The sequence below is a fragment of the Neofelis nebulosa genome, chromosome 7 (genome assembly GCF_028018385.1).
Source record: "Neofelis nebulosa isolate mNeoNeb1 chromosome 7, mNeoNeb1.pri, whole genome shotgun sequence".
Classification (NCBI taxonomy): Eukaryota; Metazoa; Chordata; class Mammalia; order Carnivora; family Felidae; genus Neofelis; species Neofelis nebulosa.
The window spans coordinates 144,738,731-144,753,505 of NC_080788.1; the positions used below are offsets into that span (position 1 = coordinate 144,738,731).

The 14,775-nt window shown below is 50.2% G+C and overlaps 1 long non-coding RNA gene across 1 annotated transcript; it reads left to right on the forward strand.

Moving 5' to 3' along the window:
- Nucleotides 1-11,541: 11,541 nt before the first annotated feature.
- Nucleotides 11,542-14,160, forward strand: LOC131517748 (uncharacterized). The gene is made up of 2 exons (XR_009264792.1): nt 11,542-11,832; nt 12,754-14,160. It is a non-coding gene; the product is annotated as an uncharacterized LOC131517748 (long non-coding RNA).
- Nucleotides 14,161-14,775: the final 615 nt, after the last annotated feature.

A 14,775-nucleotide genomic window follows, 5' to 3' on the forward strand; every position in this document is an offset into this window, starting at 1 on the left:
TACAAATGTATAAAACAACCACAGTGAAAGGAATCGGGGGTCATACGCTAACCCAAAATAATTATGGAGATGAGTGGAGTCAGTAAGACCAAAAGGAACTACACGCAACCCTGTACCCTCGTTGTTTCCCGTGGAACAACTGTTTCATGGTGGGACTGTTTCCCATGGTGGGACAGTATTAATTCGGATCCCACGATACACGTACAATGGAACCGCACAGTTCAGTCGAGGGACGGTGGGTGGTAGAATTGAGGTTTCCACCATTGGAGTTGTAGACCATTGGGAACTTACAGATAAGCAGGGGAGGAGGCTAGAGTGATCCACGCGATGATGGATTGGAGCAGGAGGCCTCAGCATGGATTCATGTTTAGTTCAAGATAGATACAGATGTTTGCATGTAGACGTGTTTACACGGGTTCCTATACGCACGCGTATCCCTTATTCTGTCAGTGAGAGGGCCTTGAAGCAACAACAGTGAATACACCCAGTATGCAGACTGGCTTTTGATACCATGGTCCAGGAAAAGGAACCAGGGGTCCTTGGAGAAATGACCGATTCTGGAGCCAGGGCAGGAAATGCACAAAATGAGCCTGGAGCATGTATGGTGCCAGACAGTAAGGAAGTGCTGGAACAAACAAGCAGAAACTTACATGCGTCGACGGGGGCATAACTCTCCACTCCTCAGGTGGGGGCGGCACGGTGGCATCTTCTCTAGGGGGGAAGGGGACTTTACAATGCGGGAACCTGATAAATACCTCAGCCAGGCGACCAAGGTCAACACCAACAGCGGTAAGCCATATTGATACTAGCTAGCCTTGATGAAGTGTGACATTTTCTCTGGTCTTCTCCCCCAGACTCCAGTCTAATCCTCGGAAAAACATCAGACGGGGCACCTGGGTGACTCAGTCCATTGGAGAAAAACTAATGAAGTCCAAATAAACCACAGTCCTTGGTTAAAACCACACACCAGGGGCACCTGGGTGGCTCAGTTAGTTAAGCGTCCAACTTCGGCTTAAGTCATGATCTCATGGTTTGGAGGTTCGAGCGCCCCGTTGGGCTCTGTGCTGACAGCTCGGAGCCTGGAGCCTGCTTCAGATTCTGTGTCTCCCTCTCTCTCTGCCCCTTCCCCATTCTCTCTCTCTCTCTCTCTCTCTCTCTCTCTCTCTCTCAGAAATAAAAATAAACATTAAAAAAATGTTTTTAAATACTACGTGCCAGTATTGGTTTATTAATTGTAATAGAATGAAAGAGGAAAGAGTCAGTATCCTCAAAAAGTTCAATAAAAATCAGAGAAAAATAGGGTTGAAAAGCAATGAACAGAGCTTCAGGGACCTGTGGCACCATGTCAAAGGCCATCCATTAATGTAATTGGAACCACAGAAAGAGAAGGAAGAGAAAATGGGGAAGAATAAATATTTAAAGAAAGAAGGCCCACGATTTTCCAAATGTAGTGAAAAGCAAAAATTTAAGGATTCAAGAAACTCGGCAGAGTCCAAGCAGAATAACAATAATTTTTTTAAAGTGCCTAATCTCACAGTAGTTGAACTGCTAAAAAACAAAAATGAAGAGGAAAGTCATAAAAACAGCCAGAGGAAACTACAATTACATACAGTAGAACAAAAAATTCAAGAACTACTAATTTCTCATCAGAAACTATGGAGATGAGAAGAGAGAATAACATCTTTAAATGCTGAAAGAGTTCTTTATAGATTTTGGATACTAGCCCTTTGTCCGATATGTCATTTGCAAATATCTTCTCCTATTCCGTTGGTTGCCTTTTAGTTTTGTTGATTGCTTCCTTTGCAGTGCAGAAGCTTTTTATCTTTATGAGGTCCCAATAGTTCATTTTTGATTTTAATTCCCTTGCCTTTGGAGATGTGTCAAGTAAGAAATTGCTGTGGAATTTACCCAAGGGATACAGGAGTACTGATGCATAGGGGCACTTGTACCCCAATGTTTATAGCAGCACTTTCCACAATAGCCAAATTATGGAAAGAGCTTAAATGGCCATCAACTGATGAATGGATAAAGAAATTGTGGTTTATATACACAATGGAATACTACTTGGCAATGAGAAAGAATGAAATATTGCTTTTTATAGCAACGTGGATGGAACTGAAGAGTGTTATGCTGAGTGAAATAAGTCATACAGAGAAAGACAGATACCTTATGTTTTCACTCTTATGTGGATCCTGATAAACTTAACAGAAGACCATGGGGAAGGGGAAGGGGGGGGAAAAAGTTAGAGAGGGAGGGAGCCAAACCATAAGAGACTCTTAAAACTGAGAATAAACTGAGGGTTGATGGGGGGTGGGAGGGAAGGGAGGGTGGGTGATGGCCATCGAGGAGGGCACCTGTTGGGATGAGCACTGGGTGTTGTATGGAAACCGATTTGACAATAAATTTCATGTCAGAAAATAAAATAAAATGCTGAAAGAAAAAAACCTTTCAACTCACTTGAAAGTATCCTTCTGGAATGAAGGTTTTTCAGAAAACCAAGAGAATTTGTATCCAGCACACCTGTCCTGTGAGAAATCCTCCAGAAGTTTTTCAGGCTGAAGGGAAATGATATTGAAGGGGAACTTAGATCTTCAGGAAGGAACAGAGAGCCTCAAAAATGAGGAGTATCCAGTAATTTCTTTAACTTCCTCCTATTTCTTAAAAGTAGGTGAGGCTTTTTAAAGCAAACTCCATTTTTCTGTGTTGTTACAATGTGTTGATATATTACATATAAGAGCTATAACATAAATATGGGGGGGAGTGGCAAATGGATGCATATGGTTGGAAGATTTCTACGTTGTACATATGCATAATATTCCTACATTGTAAAATATTCACTCTAAGTAGACTGTCCAAAGTTAAGAATGCATATTTTAATCCCTGGAACAACTATTTAAAAAAAATTTTTTAGGGGCGCCTGGGGGGCTCAGTCGGTTAAGCATCCGACTTCGGCTCAGGTCATGAACTCACAGTTCATGGGTTCGAGCCCCACGATGGGCTCTGTGCTGACAGCTCGGAGCCTGGAGCCTGCTTCCAGATTCTGTGTCTCCATCTGTCTCTTTTCCTCCCTCCCTCTCCCTCTCTCCATCTCTCCCTCTCTCTCTCTCTCAAAAGTAAATAAAGATTTAAAAAAATAAAAAATAATTTTAATACAAGAAGGTATAACTATAAATGCCAATAGATAAGTTAAATAAAAACCTAAAAGATATTCAAATTATCCAAAAGAAGACAGAAAAGAGAACGACAGAAAAACAAAACCAAAGGAACAACCAGAAAACAAATAATAAAATGAGAGGCATGCATGGACTAAATACTACAATTAAAAGGCAGAGGCTGTCAGAATAGACACAAAAGCAAGAACAAACTATAGGCTTCTAAAAGTGATATTCTCTAAATATAAAAACACACAGTGGTGGGAAGTAAGTGGATGTGAATACAGAGACAGAAAAAAAGCAGTAAGTGTGAGAACGCTGGAGTCATTATATTAATATCAGTTAAAAAAGACTTCAAGACCAAGGGTTTTGCTAGAGATAATTGAGACCAGTTCATAAAGATCAAAGGGTCACTTCATCAGAAAGACATAACGTAAGGGGGTATTCATATAATAATAAAACTTCAAAATATATGAAGCAAAAGTTAATATAATTTAAAGGAAAATAGACAGCTTTTTAATAATTATTAGAGATTTTAACTCTCTCAGTAATTGATAAAATAATCGATTTTTTAAAAAAGTTCAGACATAAATGACATAGATAACCTGAACAGTACCATCAACTACCTTGGCCTAACTGATTTTATGGAAGACTACATCTAACAACTACAGAGTCCACATTATTTTTAAGAGCATTCATCAAAATAAACCATATGCCGAGCTATAAAGCAAGGTCCAATATGTTTAAAAGGAAATATGAAATCAGACAGAGTATATCTGACCACCGTGGAATTAAATCCAATAAAACAATATCTAGGAAACCCACAGATATTTTAGAATCAAACAACACACTTCTAAATCATCAATGAATGAAGGAAATCACAAGAAGTGATTAATAATAAAAATATGACATGTCAAAATATATGGGATATAGCTAAAACAATGCTTAGAGGCAAATGTATAGCTTTAAACGTTTATAAAGAAAAAGAAGTACAAAATCAGTGACCTAAGGCTACACTCCAACAAGCTAAAACAGAAGAGCAAGGAAAGTGAAGAAGTGGAAGGAAAGCAAAAATACAGAGCAGAAATCCACAAAGTAGGAAATGGTGGAGACGATTAACAAGGTCAAACATTGGCTCTTTGAAAAGATGAACAAAATTGATAAGCCTGTAGCAAGACACCAAGAATAGGAGGGAGAACATAAATTACCAACACCAGAAAGTAAACAGAGAGTATCACTACAGATCCTGCATACAACAAATTCAACAACTTAGGTAAAATGACCAAATGGCTTTAAAAAAAAAAAAAAAAAAAAAAATGCAACTTACCAAAATTGACACAGATGAAATAGAAAATCTAAATAGCCCTATATTTACACTAGTCCCAGATGTTTCCATTAGTGAATTATATCAAACATTTAAGGAAGAAATAATACTAAGTTTATAAAAATTCTTTCAGAAAATAGAGAGTAAAGGGGCGTCTGGGTGGCTCAGTCAGTTAGGCATCCGACTTTGGCTCAGGTCATGATCTCACAGTTTGTGAATTCGAGCCCCATGTCAGCCTCTGTGCTGACAGCTCAGAGCCTAGAGCTGCTTCAGATTCTGTGTCTCTCTCCCTCTTTCTCTCAAAAATAAACACACGTTTTTAAAAAAATTTTTAAGAAAATAGAGGATAAAGGGAACACTTCATTTTAGTATACCCTGATAAAGACACTGAAAAATAAAACCACAGACCAATATCTCTCATGAAAATATAGAAACAAAAATTCTTAAGATATGAGCAAATAGAATCCAACAATATATGAAAAAGGCCCTGGGGATTTATCCCAGGAGAATAAAGATGTTTTAATCCTTGTAAACCAACGGATTTATGCCATATCAAAAGAAGAAAGGAGAACATTTAAAACATGATCAATTCAACACACAGACCTGATAACAATCTCAGAAAACTAAGAATTAAGGGAATTTTCCCAGACCCAGTCTAAGAAAGACCTATGCTAACCTCATACTTGATGCTGAAATACTGACACTTCCCTCCTCAGATTGGAAACAAGACAACTATTCCACTTCCACTCAACATTATGCTGGAGGTCCTGGCATTGTAATTAGGAAAGAGAAGATAAATAAAAGGCATTAAAGTTGGAGAGGAAACAGCAAAACCGTCCATCTGGCAGATGTCATGTACGTTTACGCAACAGGACGTTCTCTCTGGCCAAACCGAGCAGGAGGGCCGGGAAGGCTGAGACTTGACACTGGGGTTGCCAAGAGGCTGGCGCTGTATCCAGGCAGGAGGCTTTGGGGCAGAAGTCAAACCCCCTGACAACAATGAGGAGGAGGGAGCCCCTGTCCCCTCCCTCAGGGGACCGATCTGGGCACACGTGGGGAGGAACGACTGCGTGTCTCCTCTGCACTGACGCTATGAAGTTCCAAACGGCAAAGTTAACGTGACCACAACAGTCCTGGCTCCCGTTGTCCTGCGCCGTCTGGGCACAACCCGCATTCATCGCCAGCAAAGAACAGTCACCGCCTCTGGCAGCGGCAGAAGGGCAGTCCTCGCGGGTCGCGGGGGTCACCTGGAACTCTCAGCGTTAGGTTGACAGCGTCAGGAACCCACGGAGCTAGGTGGGCTGTCCCCTTCCAGCGCAGACAGGCTCAGGGAGCCTTGGCTGTGAGTCCCCATGACGCTGCTACCATTTTCTCCAGGCGGGAGATCAGGAACCCTTACCTGGAACAGCACGGTTGGCCCAGGGTGTGCAGAGATGGGTCTTTCCTGGACCTGAGCAGGAAGACACAGGCCTGCGCACCCAAAACCTTTGTGAGCGAAAAAGGAAGCACGTCCTCTCTACCCATCACCAGACCACTCACGGGCCCCAAAACCATGTGACACATTTGCATCAGGTTGCCCGTAGAGACAGAAGCCTCACAGAACACATTTCCCCTGGGTCCTGCACACAGTCCTGGTTTCCTCATCTGAGAAGTGGGTGGGTGGCATCTGTATGGTGTGAGGACTTCAGGAAGGAGGGATGGCGGTGCCCAGTGAGGAAGGTGCTCAGCAAACACTAGCGTCTGTGGTGGCTGTCGTTCCTCCTGCCTCCCGACACCTGGAGGCCCCAGGCAGGAGGAAGAACCCCCAGTTCCCTCCAGCCGACCTGGAGAACATCCTCCCCCCCTCCCCCCCGCCCCACTGCTCCAGGAGTTTCCTTCCCTGAAATGCCCTTCCCCCTCTACTGCTTGGCCAAAGTCTGTTGCTTCCTTACAGCCAGTCTCAGCCACACCTCCTCTGGGAAGCTCTGTGCCACCCCAGGCCGGCAGGGAGATCACTGGCCATCTTGCACTCCCCTCCCCCATCTCCCACGGTCATTGGAAGCACCATCCTAGCCCAGACCGTGAAGCCAAACCTGGACTGGCTGCAGGATGTTAGGACCATCCCTGACCGGCTCTGAACCCCAGCGTCCTCATGGGCACAGAGGGGTAAGACCCACCCCCAGGGGCTTTGAGAGGATCCGGAGAGGGGGAGGACAGCCCATCCACTTGTGAGGACAGGGCACCCAGTCCTTTATCTTATTCTTTCTTTTGTCCCTGCTGCGAGCCAGACCCACGCCAGGTCTTGGCATGAGAATCAGTCACAGCCCTCAGGTTGCCCCTGGGGTGAACATTAACCAGACAATATCATGAAGCGTGAAAAACGCTGGGGACTCCAAGGCGGGCCTGAAGCAGCGGGGAGGGCTTCCAGGAAGAGGCGGTACCTGAGCTCTGTTATCTTGTAAATTCATACTTCTTGGGCACCGTGCCAGGTACTGAGCTACCCAGGTTAGATGTGTTATTTTTTTTCCACGCCTCCCAGCACCTGCGAGCCAGGTACAATGATTCCCACTCCAATGCTATGGACGAGGAAGCTGAGGTTTAGTGAGGGAAGTCCCTTGCTTGGGTCACATAGGTGGTTTGCTCAGAGTCAGGTGGAAGAAGGCAGGGGAAGTTCAAGGTGGAGGGGACAGAGGGAACAGCAGTGTTGCGAGGGGAAGAGGCTGGGTGTTGGGGTTGGAGGGGCCACCCCAGAGCAGTCTGGCATGGCCAGGAGTTGCGAGAGCAGGGGCTGGAGAAGGGGCGGGTTTGGGGGAGCTAGTCTGGGCACAGGGGGAAGCAGGAAGCCATAGGTGGTGGTCGGCAGGGAGGCATGTGGTCAGGTGGGTTCTTTAGATAGGTGGTTATGGGGCAAGAGGGCAGTACCTCAGAAGGGGGAGACGTGGGTATGAGGGTAAAGGAGAGGGCAGTGCAGGCCTGAGGAGGGATGGTCTGGAGCCGGTTGCGGGGGGGGGGGGGGTCGCTCCTGGCCCTCAGAGTGAGGGTGTGGAGGGAGGAGCCTCTGCTCCCAGCCTGAGGAAAGCTCCCGTCTGCTATCACCAGGACACCACCGCCCCCAGCTCCAGACTTACGTGGCCACCTGCCTGCGGTCACCCCACGGAATGGTGAGTGGGCAGCCCGGCCCTAAACCTGCATCGCTCGGCTCCCCTCTCCTCCCCAGCAAATGGCTCCTCCTTCCTTCCAGGGCTCAGACCCCAACTTGGGAGTCACCTTTGACTTCTGTCTTTCACCCTAAGGGTGAAAGGTAACCTAAGGTAGTCTTCAACCCATCATGGAGTCGTGTTGTCTCCTCCATGTCCAAAGTTTACCCCAAATCCAACCAGTCCCCACCTCCACAGCCACCACCCTCGTCTGAGCCCTCACGGCCTCTTAGCTGGACCGCTGTGGTGGCCTCTCAGCCAGCCACCTGCCAGGGTGTGTTTGGTGGTTCCACCAGCCTGCAGAGTAAGGAGAAAAGCCAGCTCACGCTGGAGGGGGCAGACAGACTCCCACAGGTACTATTCCAGGCACTCTGGGTGGATGGACCCTCACGAGAGCCAGACCGGTGGTCCCACAGGCCTGAATTATCGGTCCCAGGGCAAGTCCCTGAGTGCTGGTTTCCTCATCTGTAAAACATACGTTTTTGCAACAAGAACAATACAGACAAAGAACAGGCACCATGACGGCTTCGACAGCACGGCTCCTGGTGTCGGGTCGCCCAGATCCCCCACCCACTGGCTACACGACCCTGGCAACCTATATAACTACTCTGTGCCTCAGTGATCTCCTCTGCAAAGTGGGCAGAGTGATTTCTACCTGCCTGAGAGGGCTGATGGGGGATTAAATAAATCGATCCATGAAGGTGCTTAGCATAATGCCTGGCCTCTGATAGAAACTCACAAGATGTTAGCAATGATAGTAGTAACACTCATGAGAAAGAGAGAGGTCAGGGTTTTGTGTGGCTGGAGCAAGACGGTGCCTGATACTGACTCCTAGTTAGTTGTCACTAACTCTCCAAGGCCCCGGAAGTCACCACCACTCGGGGGTCAGTACAGGGGCTGTAGCTCCCCTTCCTTCCCTGACATGCCCCTTCACCCTCATTGTGCACCCAGCCCAGCCTCCCAGCCCACAGGGAAATTATGGCTTGTCTCCCCTGTGGTTCAGAGTAGGAAACAAGGTGGAAGACACAGGGACTCACCCAAGGTCACACGGAGAGTGGCAGTGGGGGCCAGGATTTATCCTCCCCAGAAAGGCTCTCCTGACTCCTGCCCCAACCAGCTCTAGCTTCTCTGCCACATGCTCTTATAACAGCCTAACCCTCCCCTGGCAGATGAAGCATCACAGCCATGGTCATGTCTTTATGGTGTGACGTCCCTGCAAGAGCCAGAGCTATTCAAGCAAAATTCCCTGTACCTGGGCCTGCCCAGAGCTGGTTCTCAGTAAATATTTATTGAATGGATGGGCAGATGGATGGATGGACGGATGGACGGATGGATGGAGGGATGGATGGATGGATGAGTGGATGGGTGGTTGGGTGAGTGGATAGATGGATGGGTGAGTAGAGTGGTGAATGGGCAGGTGGGTGGGTGGATGGATGGATGGATGGATGGATGGATGGATGGATAAGTGGTTTGATACATGTGTGAATGGATGGATGAATGGATGGATGGACAGATGAGTGGGTGGATGGATAGGTGGGTGGATGGGTGGATGGATGGATACATGGGTGGATGGATGAGTAGATGCATGGATGGATAGATGGATGGATGGGTAGATGAGTGGGTAGGTGATCTCCCGAATGAATGAGGGGATGGGTAGATGGGATGGGTATGTAGATGGACAGATGGACTCCAGAAACAGTGCTCTCCCACTGATGTCTTACTGAGCCTTTCCCCATTATCTGAAACGCAAGGGGCTTGGATGGTCTCTCAGATCTAAAAGAGACTCTAAAATCCTATGGGTCAAATGCACCTGGCTTTACTGGGCCTCAGTCTCTTCATGTGTGAAAACACAACCCTCCTGCCTGTATTTCCAGATTCCCAAGATGGCCCGGTGGAAGGACGAGGACAGCAGCACTTGGGAAACAGGAGGTGCTTCCAAGAGCTTGTCGGATGATAAAGTCAGCTTTGGCAAGGGAGCCAAGGGCGTGGCAGTGAGCCGGGCCCGCCAGGCCTGCCCAGGGTGTGTGCAAGGGTGTGCCCGGCTGACAGCCACGCTGGCCGAGCCAGCCAGCAGCCCTCAAGGCGCTCGTGCTCTCTGACCCAGTAACTCCACTTCTAGGAACGGGCCCTGAGGATGTAATCCAGGATTCCCCGCAGAGACCGCAGCACACGACGGCCCCGGTGCCCCTGTCCACCAGGGGGAAGGGTGGCCGGCCCAGCCTCGGCAACGCGGGGCTTGTCTCTGCCGTGGGGCAGTGCACAGCGGTGCAAACCTGGGTGTTTGAAGAATGGCTGGAAGGCACCGGAAAGGGTTGAAATGAAGCATTTGTGGAAAAGTCAAGATGGGAAACTGCACGTAAAGTCAGATCTCATGCCTCTTGGGGGGAAAGAGTCCCTTGTTTCAGCATTTGCCTGGAGAAAGTCCTGGATGGATATATACCCAAATAGGCGGGGAATCGCGGGGCCGGTTTTTTTCCTCGGAGTTTATCCGATTAGGGTGCAGACCTGAGGAGCGGCCCTGGGTCTCCGACTTTTCCCTGGAGACCTAGCGGGGAAGCCCTGCCCTGCGGGCCCCCCCCTCCCAGAAGTGAGGGTCTAAGGCCAGGCAGCAGGGGAGAAAGTGGCCATCCCTCTCTGCCCTTTAGAGACCTCTCTCCTGGCCCTCCTGCCTAACTCAGGGGATGAGATGATGGGAAATAAGCAAGAAGAACTTTGCTGATGGGGAGGGAAGCAAAGCCACGGTGAAGCCAGCCAGGGGTGCTGGCGGCTCTGATCTGTCCAGACCCCCCCCACCACCACACCACCACCCCCCCCTCGCCTTCACGCCTGCCTGCGCGGGCCTGCTCCAACCTGCACTGGGGCAGAGGCGAGAACCCGTGCTGGGAGCCAACAGACAGTGTGGAGCCTGGCTGTGCCCCTTGCCAGCTGAGGGTCAGGGAGCTCCTTCCGCCAAGACTCGGTTTCCCCGTGTGTGCGGTGAAGATACACCCCAACGCTCAGTGGATATTCTCAGAAAGAAAGAATGAGCGGAGGGGGGGCATTCCTGACGCTCCCAGGCCTGGGGGCAGAGGCCCATTTCCCACCCAGAGGAGAGGTGGAGGGGTGGGGGGACAGAGAGGGGTGAGGGGATGGGGGAGGAGAGGGGGCCAGGAGGGAGAGGGGAGGAGAGTGGGGAGAAGGGGAGGGGGAAGGGTTAAGAGCGGTGGCAGGGAGGAGGGGGGACAGGGAGGAGGGGGGCTGGAAGGGGGTAAGAGGAAGGCAGGGAAGGGGAGGGGGGTACACGGAGGAGAGGGAATGGCGCCGAATCAAACAGGAGCCGAGTCACTCTACCCACCCCCTCGCCTACACGCAGGATGGGGTTGTTCGGGGACAGAGAGGAAGCAGGATCAGGACCCCGATCAGAACGCGGTAGATGCGTGAGCCTCTGTAATTGACGCTCTGCTGTCTCGATTTATGAGAAATATAAGACATGTAATTGCCTCTGTAGTTTGGACACTCATTAGGAGAATAATAAATGTTATTATTTATTAATATGGCAATGAATCATTCAGGCTTTTAAATTAAAGATTAAAGCGCTCACAAATTAAATGTAAATCCCCGGGCCGGCGTCGACGGAGAGGGTCCTCCGCGCATTAGTGCGCGCCTGGCCCTTTAAGCGGGCGGGGCTGGCGGCGGGGTGACGCGAGGACACGGCCGGCTCGCGGGGACAGCCTGCCTCCTGCCGGCCGCTCGCGGGGCCTGCGAGGCCGGTCGGGCGCAGGTGCAGGCGCCCCTGCCCGGCAGCGCCCCCACGCGGCACGCAGGCGCTGCGCAACGCAAACCCGCTCTCTGGGGGGCAGTGGCCCCGACGACCCCGCTCCCCGCCCCCCCAAACGCCCTGCACAGCGTCCCCAGCCAAGGGGACTCGCAGCCCCACCGACCCACGGGCGCGGCGAAGCCCAGAGATGTTAAGTGACTCGCCGAGGTCACACAGCCAGGATCTGGTGGGCCTGGAATTCTAGCCCAGCCGCTCGGGGCCCCAAGGGCTGTTCTCTTCTCCGTGGCAGTTGGGTTCCCAGGTCAGCCCCAGACCCTGTTAGAAGCACAACAACATGGAATAAATAGACGAAGGTCATTATTTCCTGATGGCTGACTGTGACAGGCACCAAGGCAGATACTGCGCATGGTTACTTGCATTGAGGTAAGCACAGATCCCTCTGCCCGTGTTACAGATGAGAAGGCTCAGGCACAGACCCGCTTCAGTGACTTGCCCAACTCAACAGGGAGGAAGTGTGGGAGGAGTCAGAACCAGGGCTGGCCGAGCGGGGCCCTGAACCCCCGACCACTCCAAGACCAGACCAGTTTCTTCTGGGTCCTCAAAGGAGGAGTGGATGCCCCAATTCCTGCCCCAAACAGGGCACAGGGCAATGGCTGGCTGCACCCTGGTAGACACCTGAGTTACAGCAAGAAAATGAATCGTTATTTACTTAACCAGTGCATGATTTGGGGTGCCCGTGTCACTTCCAGCCCCTGTTGTGACCGTCTCTGGGTTTGGGACTGTTTCCCAAATAATCCAAAGATTGGGACAGTTACAGGTTTGGGATACAAGTTGTTGAATTACCTTCTAGTAAGAGGGTCTCAACTCTACGCTTATTTGGGGAGGTCCTTTGAAGAGGCGCCCCCGCCCCCCAACTATGGTGAGCAGTCCCTGAAAGTTAGCCCCCTTCCACACCCAGGCTGGCATGTTGGGAAAACCTGGGGTGTCTATAATTCAGCTTCCCAGTTATTCATCCCAGACCTTTGAAGACAGGCAGGAGCCCCTTGAACCCGCCCCACTCACCCCTACTCCCTTAGAGCTTGGAGGCAAAATGGCACAGCCATGGACGGTCCCAGACGCCCTCACTTTGCTCCACCCTTGCCCCTGGAGTAATCCCAGCCACCCCCTGGCCCTTGAACTCCACTTCCCCAGGTTGACCTTCCCCATGTCAACTCTCAGGATTCAGTAGACTTAGTAGGGTACCCCCCCCCCAAAGAAAGCCCTTCTTCCTCACACCCATCAGACTCTGCCTCCCCTTCAGACCATTGTCATTGTGATGCCCACTGAGCCCTCCGTGTCTCCCAGGCCCGGGTCTAAGGCTTTCCATCATTATCATAACACATTATGGGATCTCGGAGCCGTGATCTGACCCCAGAGCCCATGCCCCGTCCACATGGGTCTCCGCTGTCTGCCCAGGCCAGGGCACAGCCCCACAGACACGCTCAGGAAGTATTTGTGGATGAAGAAGTGAATGAACCCATGAAGGCTGCTTTCTCCCCCACCAGGCTGGGACCTCCTTGAGAGCACGTGGGGTTTCTCCACTGCTGGACCCACATCACCCCCGCAGAGAGTTGGGCTGGGACACGGAGCTGCCGAGTGTGTGGAGGGAGTCACGGCTCCTCTCTGGACTCGACTCCCCACCCAAGCGACGAGGAAGGCAGCAAGCTGTCCCAGCTGGCCATGCCAACACACTGCAGGAGCGTGGAGAAGCTGGGACTGGCTGTGCTCAGGCCCTGGGGTCCCTCCCAGCCTCTTCCCACGTGGCCTTCTGTCCCCCTGGCCCCAGGATCTCAGGTCCCCAACCTTGTCTCAGGCCCCTCTTGCCCCAGGATCTGGTTTGGAGGAACGGGTTTCTCAGCCCCATGTGACTATTCTCTGCACCCCTGCCCCACACATCCCAACCCAGGGTGGAGGGGACTTCACTGCTGCTTCTTCCACCCACGCAGGTCCCCGCCTGGGGACAGGGACAGACAGAGCGGTCCATGTTATTGCTGTTATCCCTGGGGGACTGTTCAGACGCCAACTAATTTGTTTCGCTCTTGCCCCCTCCCTTATTGATCAATGCTGTAACCGAGCGTTGTGTTAAATGACTTGTTGCCATGGTAACCATCAGATACACGCACAGATCTGATGTGCCTGTTTCCTGAGCCAGATCGCCTCCTAAGAGCTCGCAGGGAGCAAATCTCCTTTCATATCCGCCGCTGTTTTCTCAAAGGCACAGGATATTGTTCAGAACAAGGCATTTTTAAAAACAATATTAAAAAAAGAACTTAACCAGGTTTCTCAACAGATATAAAGCTGTTTCATAAGGTATGTCACTCTTAAAAAATATGAAATCAGATTTGAAAAGGAAACCTTTGACCAAGTTCATCTTCCTTCTGAGACTCTCTCCTTAGGAAATAAGCTGAAATATGGACACAGGGCCCCGTATAACTGACAGCAGCTGTGACATTTACAAAGAGAGAAATGGAAAACAGCCTCAAAGTTCCACAGGAGAAGATTCAAGTAAGCTGTGGTTCGCACACTGGCAGGATATTATAGAGATGTTTAAAATGCTACATAGAAGAGGGAAGCATATGTGTCAGATGATGTGGAATGAAAGAAACATGATAGGAAACTGTGTCTGCCAGGAGATCATAATGAATGTAAACAAACCTAAGCGATGCAAGAAAACTACTCGGAGAAAATACACACACCAAAATGTTGACAGAGCTTGTCGGTGGACCCGTGGTAATTTTGCTTCCTTGTTCATTTATTCGGCAGATATTCCCAGAGCAGGTGCTTAGGACCCCGGCCCCTATCACGGCCCTGGGAGCACAAACGTTATGTCTATTTCCTGTAGTTTCCCAAATGTGTTTAAGGAGCACGTGTTACTTTTCAGTGGAAATATATACATACAATTTTTTTTTTTAAGCCAGGGTATATGTTTTATCCATCAGGTCGGCAACAAGGTAAAGAGAATCTGCTGGTGGGGGAGGAGAGGGTGTGGGGACACGGGCGCCCTGCTGGTGGAAGTCGGAATTACAGCTACCTCCGTCGGAAATTAGCCCCCCAGAAAGGCACCCCCCACCTCCACCCCCGTGAACAGTCCCATTCTCCAGGTAACCGGGGAGTGAGGCACCCCCAAGTTGACACGCGCTTCTCTCCCAGGAGGCCTGCACCTCAACGTGCTCCCTCTGTAGCGGAGGAGGAGAAAATGCTGGAAACCAGGAACCACTCAGAGCAGATGCTGCTCGTTTAATTGCAGGGCAGGGTGGAGGGGAGGAGGCCACCTGGGGAGATGGGTTTTGGCAGATTCCCATTCCAACCCCAGTTACCTCGGTGCTC